At 38.7% G+C, this 18,629-nt stretch overlaps 1 protein-coding gene across 2 annotated transcripts in view; it reads right to left on the bottom strand.

The window, feature by feature from the left end:
• LOC136876922 (homeobox protein Mohawk) overlaps nucleotides 1-18,129 on the bottom strand; it is a 167,442-nt gene extending 149,313 nt beyond the window's left edge. For both annotated transcript variants that reach the window (XM_067150678.2, XM_067150679.2), the window contains exon 1: nucleotides 17,981-18,129. The gene's annotated coding sequence lies outside the window, so the exon portion shown is untranslated. The remainder of the gene's footprint in view (nucleotides 1-17,980) is intronic.
• Nucleotides 18,130-18,629: the final 500 nt, after the last annotated feature.

Genomic DNA, 18,629 nt, shown 5'->3' with positions numbered 1-18,629 from the left:
TGGTGTCTTTAAAAGTAGGAAATATCACAATTTGGAGATAAAGCTGGAATTCAAGAGGACAAATTGGGTAAAATATTCGTTTATAGGAAGGGAAGCTAGGGATTGGAATAACTTATCAAGGGAGATGTTCAAGAAATTTCCAATTTCTTTGCAATCATTTAAGAAAAGGCTAGGAAAACAACAGATAGGGAATCTGCCACGTGGGGTACTTCCCTAATTGCAGATCAGTAATGATTGATTGATTGATCGATCGATTGATTGATTGATTGATTGATTGATTGATTGATTGATTGATTGATTGATTGATTGATTGATTGATTGATTGATTGATGAAAAATTAACAAGAAACTATTTCACATCCCAGGGCATGACCTGAACAGGTTAAGGGAGTAATATTTTGCATACTAACCTGAAGGTGCATCAGTAAAGTTAATATCTGACGGTACCCTACAGCCAGAGTTCGTTAAACATGTAGTCGCCTCTAGGCAATGGTGTCCAGGCTTCGTTCACTAGGAATAACATACGAATCTGGACTGTACTTATTGTCACACGCAAAGTGTCATTTGACTGGGTCTCTCCGTCTAGTTCGTTACAACAAGGGAAAAAAACCGTGAGTTTTAGTGAGCTTCGAAACTGGGTAGAAATATGTTGAATTTTCGACAAAATATTGTGTCCTTCCATGAAAATGCTGACATATAAAACATTTGTAAAATGTATGAGGAGAGTACTGTTGGTGAATGAATGAGCATGTATCGTTAAAGAGTAATGTTCTTGAAGAGAGACGTATATTCTTAGTGCGACAAGATTGAAACCCTTCTTAATTATGCAGCTGTGAGCTTGCATTCGGGAAATGGTGGGACCGAACCAAACTGTCGGTAGCCCCATTTTCACACCAGGCAAATGCTGAGACTGTACTTTGATGAAGGCCCTTTCCAATCCTAGTCCTGCCTTATCCCGTCGTTGCCATGGACTTGTCCGAGCTAGTGGAACGTAAAACAAACATCTACTGCGGATGACTGATGAGAACTACACACCACTGAACCTCAATCAAGATGATGTTCACCCTAAAATAGCCATATTGGAGGAAATCACCACCATATGCAGACAGAAAAACTTGCATGGGAAATTTGCAGCTGAACTGGGGGATATTAATGTCGAATACGGGGCTTATCAGCGGGCAAAATTTTCCCTGAAATAGAAGGATACATGATTGCTATCTAGGATCAAGTGGTGGCTGCAAGAAATTGTATGATATACAGTATATGGTTTCGCGCATGAAATTTGGAACAGGAAACTGTCAGAAATATAATATCTAGATGTTCAGAACTGGTATCCTAGGAGATCAATTATCTTATTTTTCAACGTGCATCTGCCATCAAGTATGTTTCGATCACAACAGCGATGTAGCAATACAAGCCATCTAACATATTATAAAACAAAAGCTACAAGCTACAAAGACGCTTCGAAAAATAAAGGGTGTCACGGAGAAACTTCATTTTACAGGCTGAGATAAGCTTACAAAGTAGTTGGGCACTGATACTCATTACTAGGGAGAGGGTTTTAAGGTGGAAAGTATGGCCAGAAAAGGGGCAAAAAAAGGTTCTGAAAATACATACAAAAATGTGCAAAAAGGTGTTGATGAAATCATTTTATTAAGGTTTAAACCAGTTACATGAACGTTATTTATCCATTTTACTCGGTACTAATAATTAATCAACATCTTATATTGGATTACATACAATATTTCAAAGTTTTTGACAGTAAGTCGCTGGCGCTTTGAACTCAGGAGATCCTTATATAGCAAGAAAGTCCGCTTGACATCTACGGAAACCAATGGAGCATATCTTATCAGCACTCGTAAAGGGAGTTCAGTCGAAGTTGAAAAGGTTTCCACATGTGGATTGTTCTTCAAATTTAATTCGAATTTGTCTTTAGCAAATCTATCAGGTTTGTCCCTAACTTCTTCCACTGTTCCTCCTCCATACCTCCTTCTTAACCTTCCACATGGTTTAGTGTTGTGGAAAATACGTCCTGTTCTGGACTGGTAAAATACTAACACGGCCAACAAGAGAGTACACAGTAGATAGGTGGAACCGTTAAATTCATGCCAGTACTAACTGAACTTAGTTTAAGTAGTTGCAACATCATTGTTTAAATTTTAATTTGATTTTACAGATGCATATTGGCCATTCTTGCTGAGGTTGGCCATGTTTTCTTGGATATGAATTACTGGTGGTTACCATAAACTATATTTTAATATTTATTTATTGACTAGTGTTGAATTCTGATCAAACAAAATATTTAAAATCTGTTCAAGAAAGAAAAAATATCTAATCCTTAAAAAACGCAGATAAATACGGAGTGAAAAGGTGCTGAAACATGAAATAGAAGGGAAAAGGTGGCAAAATATAGTAACCTTACAAGAAGGTGCAAAAGTGCAACAGATTGTGTTTATTTCGCTTCATTTCATGTCCCCACATACGTATATTGACTTATCTTTATGAAAATTGCTATATTTTTAAAAATGTACTGCGCCTTAAAAACCTTTAACTACGCAGTACTATTCAACATAGTCATCACTTGTCCAACAGTATACCAAGGCATGGAAGAAAAATGCGTCCAGTCCCTGAAGCCACGTCATGACGGCATATTCATTGGCCATATCGTTGCTGAAGAAATACCTGGGTAATAAGCGAGTCAATAACGATACAGCTGTTCAGCATGTCATCATTGCGTGGCTTCAGGGAATGGACGTAGATTTCTTCCATGCCGGCATCGATGCCTTGGTATACTGATGGAACCAGTACTTGGACAAGAAAGGTCACTATTTTGCAGAGTAGTGTATATCAGTGCCCTACTGCTGTTTATCCTCATATAAGCCTGTAAAAATAAGGTTTCTCCGTACGAACTCTTTTTACCTCGTTTTTTAAGCTACCTTGTGCATTGCAACAGGAGCATTTTGACTGTTGATGCAAAAATCGACCATACAAACAAGTCTGGACCTGCGATTCAATAAAGTGATTGATATATGGTCTGTTATATACCACAATTCTGTCAGTCGTAATAATAATAATAATAATAATAATAATAATAATAATAATAATAATAATAATAATAATAATAATAATAATAATTGTACCGGTGACACACCTTCTGCCAGTTAAATTGCGCGCTTTCTATAAGGCCATCTATATAATCTAACTTGAACTTGAACGGATGTATTACTAGATACTTTGGTTTTCTACTGTTAGGTGTCTCTGTTATCGGTCTAAGTGCCCCGTCTGGCGGAATCAACGATAATTAATCACTAAAGAAAAGTTTATTTTTACAGTTGGCAAACCTTAGATTTTTGAAGATTGTTGTGTTCATGTATCAAAGTTGTCAACACTTCTGTTCGTTTCTTCTTCAAAAGCAATCAACCTATCAGAATTTTGTGAATATTTTATCTAGCCAATTAAAAGTGGGGGTGTGTACAGGAATCAAGCCTATCAGTAAAGAGTTCTGGAAACTTCCCCGCAAAAATACTATAAAAGCTGGGCGCTTCAGAGCCGTATTGTCTTCACTGCTCCAGTTATTTGAGTGCGGCGTGTCCTAAGGGGGGCAGGGGCCACGGGCGGCGTTCGGAAGGCCCAGCAACTCAAGGTAATGGCAGAATTTTCATAAACATGTGATAGCTCCTGTGGATAGCTTGAGGGGAAGGTTTCGTCCTCTTTTATTTATGTAAAGTTGTAAATTTGGTGGTTTAAGTGTAGAATTTTCGGCAAGTCGATGGACTCTATTTTATTACCTACTGGAAAATCTGTGTGTAAGGGAACAAAGAGTGGTTACCCTCGGTAGTCCCCATTGAGCTTGGCATGGGGTGACTACAGTTTTCAAAACCTCTAAAATTCTTAATACTTATTTTGGCATTTAACATTTCTTGCTGAGTAACCCCGCAATAGAATAGGTTTAGCCTCTGTGTCACTGGCTCATAAGCCCACTTAGGGTTTTAACTATTTCGAGAAGGAGTGCAAATGTTTCGCCTCTTAGCATTTTGTTTATGGCAGATTACAACCAAGGCCATGTAGTATGGGCAATTATGCCCCTGTAAATTTATTGTAGTGTATAAAATTGGTTCTGGTGTGAAGTTCCCTTAAGGGTCAGAAAGTTATAAACCATTGAGCAATATATAAGGCCACTTCGGGGCTACCTTGTGTAAATACTTTAATTAAGTACAACCGATAGGGTGTAAGTGAGCAATTAGAAATTGACTGTGATATAGTTGGAGCACAGACTCCTACAAGTGTACCTTCCAAGAGCAAAACATGCTCTTTATAAAATATTGTACCTATCAAGAGCAATTACGCTCTTTTCCACTTAAATCAACCAAACGGTTAACCGTTGTAAATTTTATGCCCGATTTTCAGAATTCAAGTCCTTGTGATTTCTAGAGTTGACGAGCTCAGTAATGTTGTCATTATTCATTCAGAGTTTGTATTTATCCATTTTAAAGTAGGAAAAAAGGAAAGGAATTTCAAATCTTCAAAATTTGTTGTGTAAAGTTATGCTCTAGTTAATTCCTTGTCCATCAACTCACCCCAGGTGCTTCTTATCCTACTGTGAGCCACGGAATTTCCGTAATAATAACAATAAAATAATAATAATAACTTCTTTATAGAGCACAACAATAACCAGAACCACAAATGGGAGTATACCAGGTGAGGGTTCAGACCAGGCCTAACATGTCCAGAGCAAATCTTGAACCTAAAGCTAATCCTGAGACATCAAAGAATTTGTAGCAAAAACTTAGTCAGCCCATTTGTTGATTTCGAAAAAAGCCTGTGATTAAGTTGATCGCAAATCACTCTTCGAAATATTGGAAGAACAAGGTTTAGACATGAAAACACTTGCAATCATAAAACGGGCGCTGACAGGCACGAAGTCCAAGGTTTAATTCATGGGGGGAAACCTCAGATCCATTTGAAATCAAAACGGGAGTAAGACAAGGAGATGGACTCTCACCTTTACTCTTCAACTGCGTTCTTGAAAAATTGATACAAGAATGGCGCAAACAGAAATTGGTCCTCGAATTCACCAACCAATCACTTTAGGCAGAGGAAAACTAGCGATAGACTGTCTAGCATTTGTGGACGACCTAGCAATATTAACCCGAGACATTTCAACAGCTCCAAATCAGATTGAACTCCTGAAAGAAACTGCGGAAAAAATCGGCCTTCAGATATATTTTGAAAAGACAGAATACATGACCTGCAACAAACATAAACCAAAATTCATGGAGAAAAAGTATGGCAAAATTAAACAAGTGTCACGATTTAAGTATCTTGAAATAATTCAGGAAAATGGACACGAAACAAAAGCCAATGAAATTAGATGCCAAAAGATGGAGACCGCATATCGACTAACCCAAAATATCTACAGCAAAAAATGTATATCCAAGCACACAAAACAATACAGTCATTAAACCAGAATGTCTTTATGGATCAGAGACGCTAATTTTGAACAGGAAAGCAGGCATAGCAAACAATGAGAAAAAGGAACGCAAAATCATAAGAACAATAATTCTAGGCCCAAAACTCACCAACGAACAATAGCAACTTAGAGGCAGACAGGAAATCAGGCAATACACAAATATTCACAGTGATATTAGAAAACGCAGGCTCATATTAAAAGAATGCATCCAGACAGACTTACCAAACAAATAGTCGAATTCTGTGAAAACAAGAGTAAAGCTAAAACAGACAAAATGAAATGGATTGGCGAAATCAAAACCGGTTTGAAACAGGCAGGAATTACATCAGCAGATTTCCAAAACAGGGCAGTCTTCAGATCCAAAATTCACAAATGGCAAGTTGACCAAGAGGAAAGACCAAAGAAGAAGACTGGAACAACCTGGTGTGAAGATAGAAAGGAAGCCCACAGTAAAAGTATAAAAACATGGACACAGAGGAAGTCAAATGCACGCTTGTAAGTACTTTGCGTAGTCTTAATGGGCTTATTCACATATAATAATAATAATAATAATAATAATAATAATAATAATAATAATAATAATAATAATAATAATTTCGTGTGGCTATTTCTAGCCGAGTGCAGCCCTTGTAAGGCAGACCCTCCGATGAGGGTGGGCGGCATCTGCCATGTGTAGGTAACTGCGTGTAATCGTGGTGGAGGATAGTGTTATGTGTGGTGTGTGAGTTGCAGGGATGTTTGGGACAGCACATACACCCAGCCCCCGAGCCATTGGAATTAACCAATGAAGGTTAAAATATCCGACCTGGTCTGGAATCGAACCGAAGGCCAGTACGCTGACCATTCAGCCAACGAGTCGGACATAATAATAATAATAATAATAATAATAATAATAATAATAATAATAATAATAATAACAATAATAATAATAATAATAATAATAATAGGTACAAAGAAACCTGAGAAAATAATATTTAAGCCTTAGCCGTGTTTAAACACCGGATCCAGTGAGATCTCCGAAGTTAAGCAACACAGGGCGTGGTGAAAATTTGGATGGGTTGCCACGCGGTGTTGTTGGTGGGGGGGTAAGGGAATGGAGGAGCGGAAAGGAACTGACCACTCTAACGCACGTAAACTCCGACTCAGGCACACCTCTGCGGAGGTTCGGACCTGCCTTCGGGCAGAATACACCCTTACCTTACCTTTAAAGTGCATTTCTTACAAGAAAAATAAGTGAGTATCTAGACCTATATATCGCCAGAATTGGGATATTATGCACCTAAAACAACATATTTAGCACCTAAAAATTCGTGATCTAGTGATGATAATGAGGCCGGGAGAGGGTGAAACCTGGTTGCAGCACATGGCTTGCTCCTATCGAATAATACCGAGGGTTCTGTTCAAGACTAACGTCTCCAACGACGGGCGAATCACCGACAAAAAAAAATCATATGCCCTCACTCCATTTGAACACCGCGGAGAGGTCTGGTATTGAACCCAGACTCATGACACGCAATTTAGTGGTTAGAAATGGAATACATCCAACATACCTACCGCGCCGGCCAACATTCTGATGGTGAAACTTCTATCCATGAGCTAACTACAGCGTCAGACCATAAAGACGTGATGCTTTAAGGATCATGGCTAACAGATGGTACTAACACAATTTATGACTGACCGAGTGAACAGCTGCGTGGTTTGCGTTCACGTAGCTGTCAGCTTGCATTCGGGAGATAGTGGTTTCACACCCCACTGTCGGCAACCCTGAAGATGGTTTTTCGTTTTTTCCCATTTTCACACCTGACACGGTGCTTCGTTCCCGCTCCTAGCCATTTCCTATCCCATCGTCGTCATAAGATCTATCTGTGCCGGTGCCACGTAAAGCTACTTGTAGACTAGAATGACAGACCGTGGCGTTTACAGCCCCTAAATCATGAACAACAACAGCAGTAACAGTAAGAACAACCATAAGAAATTCTGCATTTGCATCTCAGTTGAGAGGAACTCAGTTCGCCTGTGGTAGTACTGTGATGTCACAACAGCCATCCATGATTTAACTTAATAACCATAAATCATAGAGGATTTGGCCGAATACCAATTGGAGTGACGATCAAATAAAACGAATGGCTATTCTACGCGGAAATATATGTGGACTGATTCTGTGGAATGCTGCACTATTTTTGAGACAAAGCTAGAAATGATTTAACATTATTCGGGGGTTAATTTTCTTTTGTTTTGAGGTGGCTTCAGAGTAAATTATTAGTCTTCCATAAAGTCAAGCTCGTTACCTGAATGGCCAGCGTCATAGCCTTCTGTTCAGAGGGCTCCGGGTTCGATTCCTTACCAGGTTGAGGATTTGAACTCCATATGGTTAATTCCTTTGTCTCAGGGACTGGGTGTTTGTGTTCTTCTTAATACACTTCTCATCACTACATACAGCAGAGCATACTACCAACCACGCAACAACATGTAATAGTGAATATATCCCTCCACGTAGGGTTGGTGCTAGGAAGCGTATCCGGCCATAAATCTGGGTCAAAGCACCACCATATACCGATCTCAGTAACTTGGAAAATACACCGAGATTAACAAGAAGTCACTGTTGAACAAACGACTGTTTAAATTCAAGGACACATCATTCACTCTAATTTTTATTATTGGTTTTTTGTCCTACTACTACTTTCGCGGTTTTCAAAGACGCCGATGTGCCGAAAAGTTTATGTCGTTAGAGAACTTTTACATGGTGGTGGATTTATCGACCCGGTGCTAGGGTATTTCGTCATATTCAAATACCTCTGGACTGTATAAGAATAGAGTTCGCTATCTTGGGCTCAGAAAACAAGCGGTCTATCAACTCAATAATAATAATAATAATAATAATAATAATAATAATAATAATAATAATAATAATGCCGCCTCTGTGGTGTAGTGGTTAGCGTGATTAGCTGCCACCCCCGGAGGTCCGGGTTCGATTCCCGGCTCTGCCACGAAATTTGAAAAGTGGCACGAGGGCTGGAACGGGGTCCACTCAGCCTCGGGAGGTCAACTGAGTAGAGGTGGGTTCGATTCCCACCTCAGCCATCCTGGAAGTGGTTTTCCGTGGTTTCCCACTTCTCCTCCAGGCGAATGCCGGGATGGTACCTAACTTAAGGCCACGGCCGCTTCCTTCCCTCATCCTTGCCTATCCCTTCCAATCTTCTCATCCCCCTACAAGGCCCCTGTTCACCATAGCAGGTGAGGCCGCCTGGGCGAGGTACTGGTCATACTCCCCAGTTGTATCCCCCGACCAAGAGTCTGAAGCTCCAGGACACTGCCCTTGAGGCGGTAGAGGTGGGATCCCTCGCTGAGTCCGAGGGAAAAGCCGAACCTGGAGGGTAAACAGATGATGATGATGAATAATAATAATAATAATAATAATTTAAAACATAAAACAACAATTCCCAGGTACGTTAACGTCAAGAAAGACCTCGAAGAAAAGTGCCTACGACCAGAAGATGCGCACAAACGAGACCTTTTCAGAACAAGCATTGTGACTTTTAAGACTTTCCGAGATGAGAAATGTACAACTGGTGTGAAATGGTCAGATGAGCGCCGTACTCGACATAGCAAACTAATGAAAACCTATGGGATGAAACGAAAGTGAAATAAATGCCACGATGTATAATGAAACTTACCGTGGTTCCTAGTTAAGAGATTACTGATTTAAAAAAATAATAATTTAAATACCGCGGTGAAACAATGCAGGAAAAGGCAAATGAAAGAAAAATCAACGCAATTAGACAACAACAAAAATGGAAACAGCAAATCGACTCACCCAAAATATCTACGAAAGAAATGCATTTCCAAACACACAAAACTAAGACATTAAAATACGGTCATTAAATTATAATTTTTCTATGGATCGTAAATAATAATTTTGAACAGACATCGAAAACATTGAGAATAAAGGCGCATTATGGACTCAGATCTCACAGATGAACAATATAGACCCGCAGACGAACAGGACACATCAAATAATGAATCCTGTCAGAGTCGCAAAGCAAACAGTCGAATTCTATGAAAATCAGAGTACAAAACTTACTTGGTGAAAAGTATCAGAAAAATCGAAACGACCTTAAATTGGCGGTAATAACACAAGAAGACAACGAAAGATAATTTGATAAAAAAATCGACAAATGGCAAGTTGAATGTTGAAAACGACAGAAAAGAAGCCTAGAGTAAAGGAATGCAGGAAGTATGGGCACAGACGAAGGTAAATAAGTGCGTATATTTACTTTGCATAAACTGGCATGCTCGCAAATAATATAATATGATATAATATATATAATATAAATTATTATTATTATTATTATTATTATTATTATTATTATTATTATTATTATTATATTTTTCGTCCATTTGATTGTTTGCCTATTTGCGGAAGTTTCAGCCAAAGCTATCGGAGTTTGGTATTTGGGTACAACGCAGATTAAATAGGAAATTAGGTTACAAAATATTACAATATTTCGAAGTAGAGAAGGGTTAAGAGGGGGCTCCGAAGTGTTTCTACACGTAATCCCACGATGATTATTTTTTGAAAATTAGTTATTTAAATAAGTTGCAGGAGAAAATATTTTGAATACTTAATGCTCAATTTATTTTCTGGTAAGACGAGCCATTACCCATATGTCTCTGGAAGCTGGAAGTGAGAAGCTTAGCTCATGTAAGCGGAAGCGATGCCAGGCACTGTCAGGGATCGTGTGGTCGTCCCAGGCTGGGAAGCTGAAATTTCCTAGAGAAGCTAGTTATTTATTTGTGATCATTTTAATGTAGGAGTCCCATTATATAACTGAATGTTCCGCGTAGAGGTCTTTGATGTAGAGGGTGCTGGGTTCGATTCCCTGTCCGGTCTGTATTTTAGCCACGTCCGGTTAATTCCTCTGCCATAGGAACTGGGTGTTGGTGCTTATCTTAATATACACATCTTTTTTTTTTTCAAACTCAACACATCACATTATCAACCGTATGCAATATTGAACACATTCCTTCGCATAGGGTTAACGTCAGGAAGGGCATCCGGCTGTAAAACTTAGCCAAGTCCACATGTGCGGCACAGTTCACATCAGCGACCAGGTTGTGGGAAGAGTGATGGAGAATAATAATAATAATAATAATAATAATAATAATAATAATAATAATAATAATAATAATAATAATAATAATAATAATAAAAATAATAAAAATAAGAAGAATAAGAAAATATTCCTTTTAGTTTATGTTGTTGTTGTTGTTGTTGTTGTTGTTGTTGTTGTTGTTTGGGTCTCAGTTCATAGATGGCTTGGTTCACATCTCCATGCCACCCTGTCCTGTGCAATTTTTTTCACTTCTATATAACTACTTTCTCCCTCCGTCTTCTCTAATCCATTACCCATATTCATGGCTTGGTCTACCTCTGCTGTTCTATCTACCTATACTTCCATGAATGTTTCCTGGACGTGTCCAATCAGCCTATCTCCTCTGATCAGAAATCACCAAATCATTTGCCTCTCACCAACTCGACCACTTCATTTATCATCTGATCTACCTATCTGACCTTCAGCAATCTTCCATTACGTTACATTCCAAAAGTTACCATGTTCTTTCTCATTTAAGATATCACATTATAAATCAGGTTAGATAATAATTTCTGATATTATCTGTACTGCATGATATTTGAAACATTTGTCCAGCTCCTTAGCTGAAAAGTCAGCGGCGTCGTATCTTTCGATTCGGAGGGTCCCAGGTTCGATTCTCGACTAAGCTAGGGATTTTTTTAGTAATCTCTGGTTGGTTTCCCTGGCTCTGGGAATAGGATACTCTCATTCACACAAAGTACGCTACATTTGCGACAATCACTAAAGCACAAATTAAGTTGACCGCAGGGAAGACATTTGATCAGTAAAACTGGGTCAAGTCCACATGGGCAGCATATTTCGTACCCGAGACCCCGCCAAGTTGTACGGAAAGACAAAAAAAATGATTTAAAAATATTGGATCGTCTGTAAAATCTGGAGTATAATATTCTATATTACTTATAATTCACTTTATTACCAGTTATTGAAAAAAATTCCCTTATTATGAGGTAAAGCCTACTTAAATACATTCAACTGTAAACCACTAATGTTAGCAGTCTATCAATCTGGATGAATGCAAGGAAAGACACCTAGCTTTCTTCATGTCAGGGTCAATCAATCAATCAATCAATCAATCAATCAATCAATCAATCAATCAATCAATCAATCAATCAATCAATCAATCAATCAATCAATCAATCAATCAATCAATCAATCAATTTAAGACCGAGCTCGATAGCTCCAGTCGCTTAAGTGCGGCCAGTATCCAGTAATCGGCAGACAGTGGGTTCGAGTCCCACTGTCGGCAGCCTTGAAGATGGTTTTCCGTGGTTTCCCATTTTCACACCAGGCAAATGCCGGGGGTGTACCATAATTAAGGCCACGGCCGCTTCCTTCCAACTCCTAGGCCTTTCCTATCCCATCGTCGCCATAAGACCTATCTGTGCCAGTGCGACGTAAAGCAAATAGAAAAAAAATCAATTTAAGACCGTAAATAAAAGAGAAATAACAACGTTAGCAACAAATAAAAATAATAATAATAATAATAATAATAATAATAATCATCATCATCATCATCTTAAAAGAGACTGGGCGACTTGCCCGTGCTGTTAGGGACGAGAAGCTGTGAACTTGAATTCGGGAGATTTCAACCCCACCGTCGGCAGCTCTGAAGATGGTTTTCCGTGGCTTTCCCATTCTTCACATCAGGCAAAACCAGGGCTGTACCTTAGTTAAGGTCTCGGCCGCTTCCTTCCCACTTCTAGCCATAAGACCTGTTTGTGTCGGCGCGACGTAAAGTAAAAAGTAATAGAAGAAAGGATACAGAAGATGGAAAGGTCATATGGTATTACTATGAATTTTGCCGGGCTGAGTCGCTCAGGCGGTTGCGGCACTAGCCTTCTAACCCCAACTTGACAGATTCGAACCTGGCTCAGTCCGGTGGCATTTGAATGTGCTCAAATACGTCAGCCTCGTGTCGGTAGATTTATTGGCATGTAAAAGAACTCCTGTGAATAAAATTCTGGCACCTCGGCATCTCCGAAAACCTTCAGAAGTAGTTAGTGGGTCGTAAAGACAATAACGTTATTACAACGAATTTAAAAAATACAAAATTTCTTATCCGAATGTCTTAAAATAAAGCAGTTTAGTACAGCAGCAAAACCGAATTGCCGATACGTGAGCGAACGTCTAGTATTAAATTATAGATTAGATAAGCTTGAAAGAATCATTAGAATAATCATGGGTCCAATGAAAAGTACAGAATAGTGGAAATTCAGAATTATTAAGAAAATCTATTAGATAGAAAACATAACGCAGACGATAAGTTAAACAAGTTGATTGTAATAAATATTTAGGTGTTTTTATAACCCCCACAAGGATGACTACTGTGGTGACCTTATCTTTAGGGATCGCGTTTCCGGGGTATCCGACGGGCTTCATGGCATGTCTAAGGAGTACGTTTGGGACGATCGCTACTATTATCATTTATTGCGGATAGTATTATTTTTATTGGTTGTTTGTTTTGTCTATTTCTGTTTATTATTATTTATTTATGGTATTATTTTATTAGTAGTGTGTTTTGTCATTTTCTGTTTGTGGAGTTGGTGGCTTAGGTTGAACATTGTTATTTTTCTCATTCAATGGATCGAATGGGTATTTGGTTACTGTGATCTGGAGAAAAATAATAATAAAGAATAATAATAATAATTATTATAACCCCCACACCAGAATGGGAATAGTTATTTTGGGGGGCATATCATTAGGATGGATGAAAACAGATTAAAAGAAAGATATTCAAGTAACTTTGGGAGAAAAAGTCAACAACACTCTGGATTGAAGAAGTCAAGAAAGATTGGGAACAAAATAATACAAGAAAAGGGGAAATCAAAAAAGAGGTATTTTTAGCAATAAACTGTTAAATATGGAATGATTCCAATGCAACCGGGGAAAGAAAACTAGTACAAAGTGATCTGAGGAGAGAAAAAAGAAACACAACGAAAGGTTGGAGTGTTGAAAAGAAGGGAAGAGGAAACATCAGGGCTTTCGACAGAGGGGGCAGTGGGACCCAGTATCTCCAGAATGCAAGCTCACAATTGTGCACCCCTAACCGCAAAGCCAACTCGCTCGGTCACTTAAAATAAGACTAGGTAAACAATCGATAGGGAATCTGCCACCTGGGCGACAATCCTAATTGCAAATCAGAGGTGACAACATAAGTGCCTTTCTTACCTGGAATAGCCTACCTTTGATCCTATAATTGTTTGCCATAGTCACTGTTTTCATCTAGTACTCTAGCATACACCTTATTTAGGCCTATAATACTCGTGTATAATTATTATCGTAACATGTTTACCTTCCAGAGTCGGTTTTTCCCTCGGACTAAGCGAGGGATCTCACCTCTACCACCTCAAGGAGCTTCAGACTCTGGGTCGGGGGATACAACTGGGCAGGATGACCAGTACCTCGACCAGGCGGCCTCACCTGCTATGTTGAACAGGGGCCTTGCAGGGGGATGGGAAGACAAGTAATATAAAATTCTAAAAAATTGGAATTAGAAGTAACAGCTGTAGTTGAACTGCTGAAGGTGGAAGGAATAGACAAGGAAGAGAGAAGGAAGCGGCCGTGGCCTTAACTGTGGTACCATCCCGGCATTTGCCTCGAGGAGAAGTGGGAAACCACGGAAAACCACTTCCAGGATGGCTGAGGTGGGAATCGAACCCACCTCTACTCAGTTGACCTCCCGAGGCTGAGTGACCCCGTTCCAGCCCTCGTACCACTTTTCAAATTTTGTGGCAGAGCCGGGAATCGAACCCGGGCCTCCGGGGGTGGCAGCTAATCACACTAACCATTACACCACAGAGGTGGACACTTACTAGTCACATACTGAAAATTCTGGTTCTAACAGCCTTTCTGTGTTAGAATTAATTTCATCCAGTTTACTCTTCACAATTGAACGTACCCTGTTACCTAAGATACCACTAACATATTTTCTGATAAACTAAAAATAAAATATTTGTTGCAATCCTTCCTGTTCCCTTGCTGTAGATTAGTGTGATTACTACGTTTCACTTAGAAGGTATCTTTCTGAAATTCCATGTTAATTCTCTTACTGAATAATAATAATAATAATAATAATAATAATAATAATAATAATAATAATAATAATAATAATGGACCATCTCTGTGGTGTAGTGATTAGTGCGATAAATTGCCACCCCTGGAAGCCCGGGTTCGATTCCCGGCTTTGCCACAAAATTTGAAAAAAGGTACGAGGGCTGGAACGGGGTCCACTCAGCCTCGTGAGGTCAATTGAGTAGAGGTTGGGGGGGGGGAGGGGGTTCGATTCCCACCTCAGCCATCCTCTAAGTGGTTTTCCGTGGTTTCCCACTTCTCCAGACAAAAGCCGGGATGATACCGAACTTAAGGCCACGGCCGCTTACTTCCATCTACCTTGACTATCCCTTCCGATCTTCCCATGCCCCACAAGGCCCCTGTTCAGCATAGCGGGTGAGGCCGCCTGGGCGAGGTACTGATCCTCCTTCCCAATTGTATACCCGACACAAAGTCTGACGCTCCAGGACACTGCCCTTGAGGCGGTACAGGTGGATTCCCTCGCTGAGTCCGAGGGAAAACCAACCCTGGACGGTAAACAGATTAAGAAAGAAAGAAAGAAAGAAAGAAAGAAAGAAAGAAAGAAAGAAAATATTCTCCATATAAACTATGAATGATAAGGGTAAAACCACTTATATAAGGTTACAACCTGGTATAATCCTGTAACTACAGTACTTGTAACTACTCTAACGGTGTCGGTGCGAGAATATAAAATAGCAAAAAAAAAAAAAAAAAAAAAAGCCTTGCTGACATACTCAGAAATATACTCGGTGATGGAAGGCTGTATTTGCTATTCAGGATCAAGTTATTGCAACAAGGAACTATATAAAGTACATACTACAGAACTATCAGGAGGAATCTGGACCTTTGTCGCTAATACTCCACATCCATAGAACAATGCAGCATTTTATTTCTGGGTGCCGATTTTTGGCAGTCGGGGACTACAGATACAGGGATGATCAAGTAGCAAAAAAATAATCCACCAGAAAATATCTCACCAGTACCAACTCACTCAGTATTCTATACCTTCCTGGAAGTATATATAGTACTACAATTAAAATGAATACTGTTATCACCAATTACATTAATAAGAAATTAAAGTGAAGGTGCACCTATTCAATACAACTTAATATGATGTCATATAATTACTTACATATTTTAGTCTACAAATGTGTGAAGATGATCCATAAGGTGGTCAAAACCGGTACCAACGTTTGTCAATACGGATCATCATAAAGTTTACACCGTACCATGACCAGTTAGGTAACACCTTGCAGATATCCTCTTTCTTGACATTACTATGTAATATAGTTCCCTCAAGCTGCAGTCTCTCTCTCTCTCTCTCTCTCTCACACACACACACACACACACAGAGAGAGATCTGTTAGTAGAAATTAAAGTAATGTGGAGGTTGAAGAAAGTAATCAAAGGGCCTATAGTAATGACAAACAATGGTCTTAATAAAATGACGTTGTATAACAGTTTTAAAACTATCAATATGGACCCCCTCAGTTATTGAAAGAGGTCATCCTAGTCTCCGGCAGTACTTGGAGATGGGTTATTCAACACTTGAATCGTTAGTAGCCTAGAAGTTGTTCGTAAATAGTTTATATGTAAATACAGTGTCTCCTCCATGTATCTGGTACCGAAGAGGTACTCAGGATATAATAATTGAGTATAGGTAAATATTTACAGTTTGAAGTGGTAACCAACGAACTGTACACATCACCTTTAGCTACTGTATAATGGAGTGAGATATTAGAGGGTACCGAAATAGTAATATTACCATTGTTCTAATACTCAAACCACCTTCAAAATTCAATCTCTTCTCCATATGTATAATGTTATATTAATCTTATTGCTATAGGCTCTAAGTATATCTGAATAATAGAAGAATTAGTATATTAATGTTGTTATCACATGCGATTTTAAACGTGAACAATTATTTCAGGAGATCGAAAAGAAAAAATCACGTCATGAACGAATAATGTTAATGAATTTCTGTACGTCAAGTCATTTTTCAATATTCGAAATATACATGCCAAAAATTTGACACTAAGCAACACGTATGATTAACCAATTCAAGCTGATTTATGTTACGCTTAAGAAACATGATATAGGCAAAGGAACAACCACCTACTCATAAATTAGAGGTTATGTACCCTAAATACATTCCCTCATTTGACTCTACTACTGATGAATAATTCATTTAAGAAACCCATGTATTCGCAAAGTGAACACCCAATATTCTTTATTTAAATGTTACTAAAAGAATATTTATCATATGAAATGTGATAATTCATCTTATCCAGTGAAATCAGAATGTTTTCACATTTAATTTCAGACGATAATGACTTAGAATTTACGTAAAAACATTTTTATCATCAGCGTAATTTGTATGAAGTACCGGTACAAGTTTAGCACCAGAAATAACATTTCAAGGTGAGTAATATTGGAATAGACATTCAAAATGGCGAAGGATCACATGGAAATGAAATTGCTTAATTACGGTATTTAAATCATATACTGCCACGTAACTACATAAAATGATCTATTTACGAATAGTTTCAGTGAAATAAGATAGGGTATAGTTCAACATGTCTCAAATATCATATCACAACGTTTATTTCTTTAAAAACATTTCCTGTTGTAAGCGAGTGCAATAAGCGACGTCATGCTGCAAGATGGCGCCCTCAACATTTTTTTGGTGTTAAAGGCTTGTAACACAACCCATTGCGACACAAATGAAAAGAAATGTGATACAGTCGAAAACAAATGATAACGAAAACAGTTCTCTATAATAATGACGTTTGAACCGATAAACATAACCTTAAATATTTCGCTAAAATACGCAAAACATTCTTTTCTTGGGTATGTTCCATTCTTCCACGATCCGCAGGGATGTTTCAGCAATAGCATACTTTATAAATCGGATTTTTTCAGAATAAATATCAGATCTGCCTATCCACAATAAAGAACCCATTTTTGTGGAGGGTAGTTATAACCTAGATGTACTAAACGAAATAGCTTGGTACTAGCAAAATCGAACATGATTCCAGTTTAATTCTCTGATGTTTCCACTTAACTTATAGGAAAAAATCAAGGTTAGTCTACAACATTTTTGAAAAAAAAACCACTTTCATTTCGATATCGTGGTATAAGTTAAAGTTTATGGTATCAGCACTGTCCTTGTTGTTAGATATTCGTAAGGATTCTAACGCTACCGAAAAATAATTTTAAGTAGGCTACACTTATGGGGATTATTTAAAGTGAAGAGTGGTGTTTTTTGGTGAAAAATTCCGACTCACCTGTAGGCTGTGTTGTTCAAGATGGCGAGTGACGACACGGGGACACGTACCACCAAGCAGTCCGCTGAGGTGAGGTACACTAGCGTGTTCAGCTCTCGCCGTTCTCAGTTTTATTTCGGGAGCACCGAGACGGCCACCATTGGTGTGCCCTCCCGCAGTGCATCTTCTGCCTGAACTCCTTGCTCGCCACTCCTGACCTAGACAAGAGAGCATCTTCGACGGCGACAACTTCTTTGCACACGCTGAAGAAGCCAAACAAAATTTATTAGAGGCATTTCAATATTTATAATAAAATCCATATCATTCTAAAGCCTTAATGAAATGAAACTACGAACGATTTTCTTTTAACTTCATTGCGTATGTGTTGTCAACCCAAGGTTCGAATTCACGGGGGAGGAGGGGTGAGAGAAAATTTTCAGCTCTCGATGAAGAATTTTCTCGGCTCGTCACACCTTCCCTGACGGGGAAAATTATTTCCCCTGTTACATGAATTGAGGAGTGTCTCTTCAAAAGGTGGTATTTCCATTTCAAAATAAAAATTAGTATTTCTTCCATATGCATTGCAATAATTGAATACTATCGATGTCATGAGTAGGGGTAGGAAATTAAGGAACTTTTTTTTTCTCGAGTGTCCGAGCATAATATTTGT

Source organism: Anabrus simplex, chromosome 7 (genome assembly GCF_040414725.1).
Source record: "Anabrus simplex isolate iqAnaSimp1 chromosome 7, ASM4041472v1, whole genome shotgun sequence".
In the NCBI taxonomy this organism is placed as follows: Eukaryota; Metazoa; Arthropoda; class Insecta; order Orthoptera; family Tettigoniidae; genus Anabrus; species Anabrus simplex.
The sequence above is the reverse complement of the archived record's forward strand: the minus strand, read 5'-3'. Positions and strand labels throughout refer to the sequence as shown.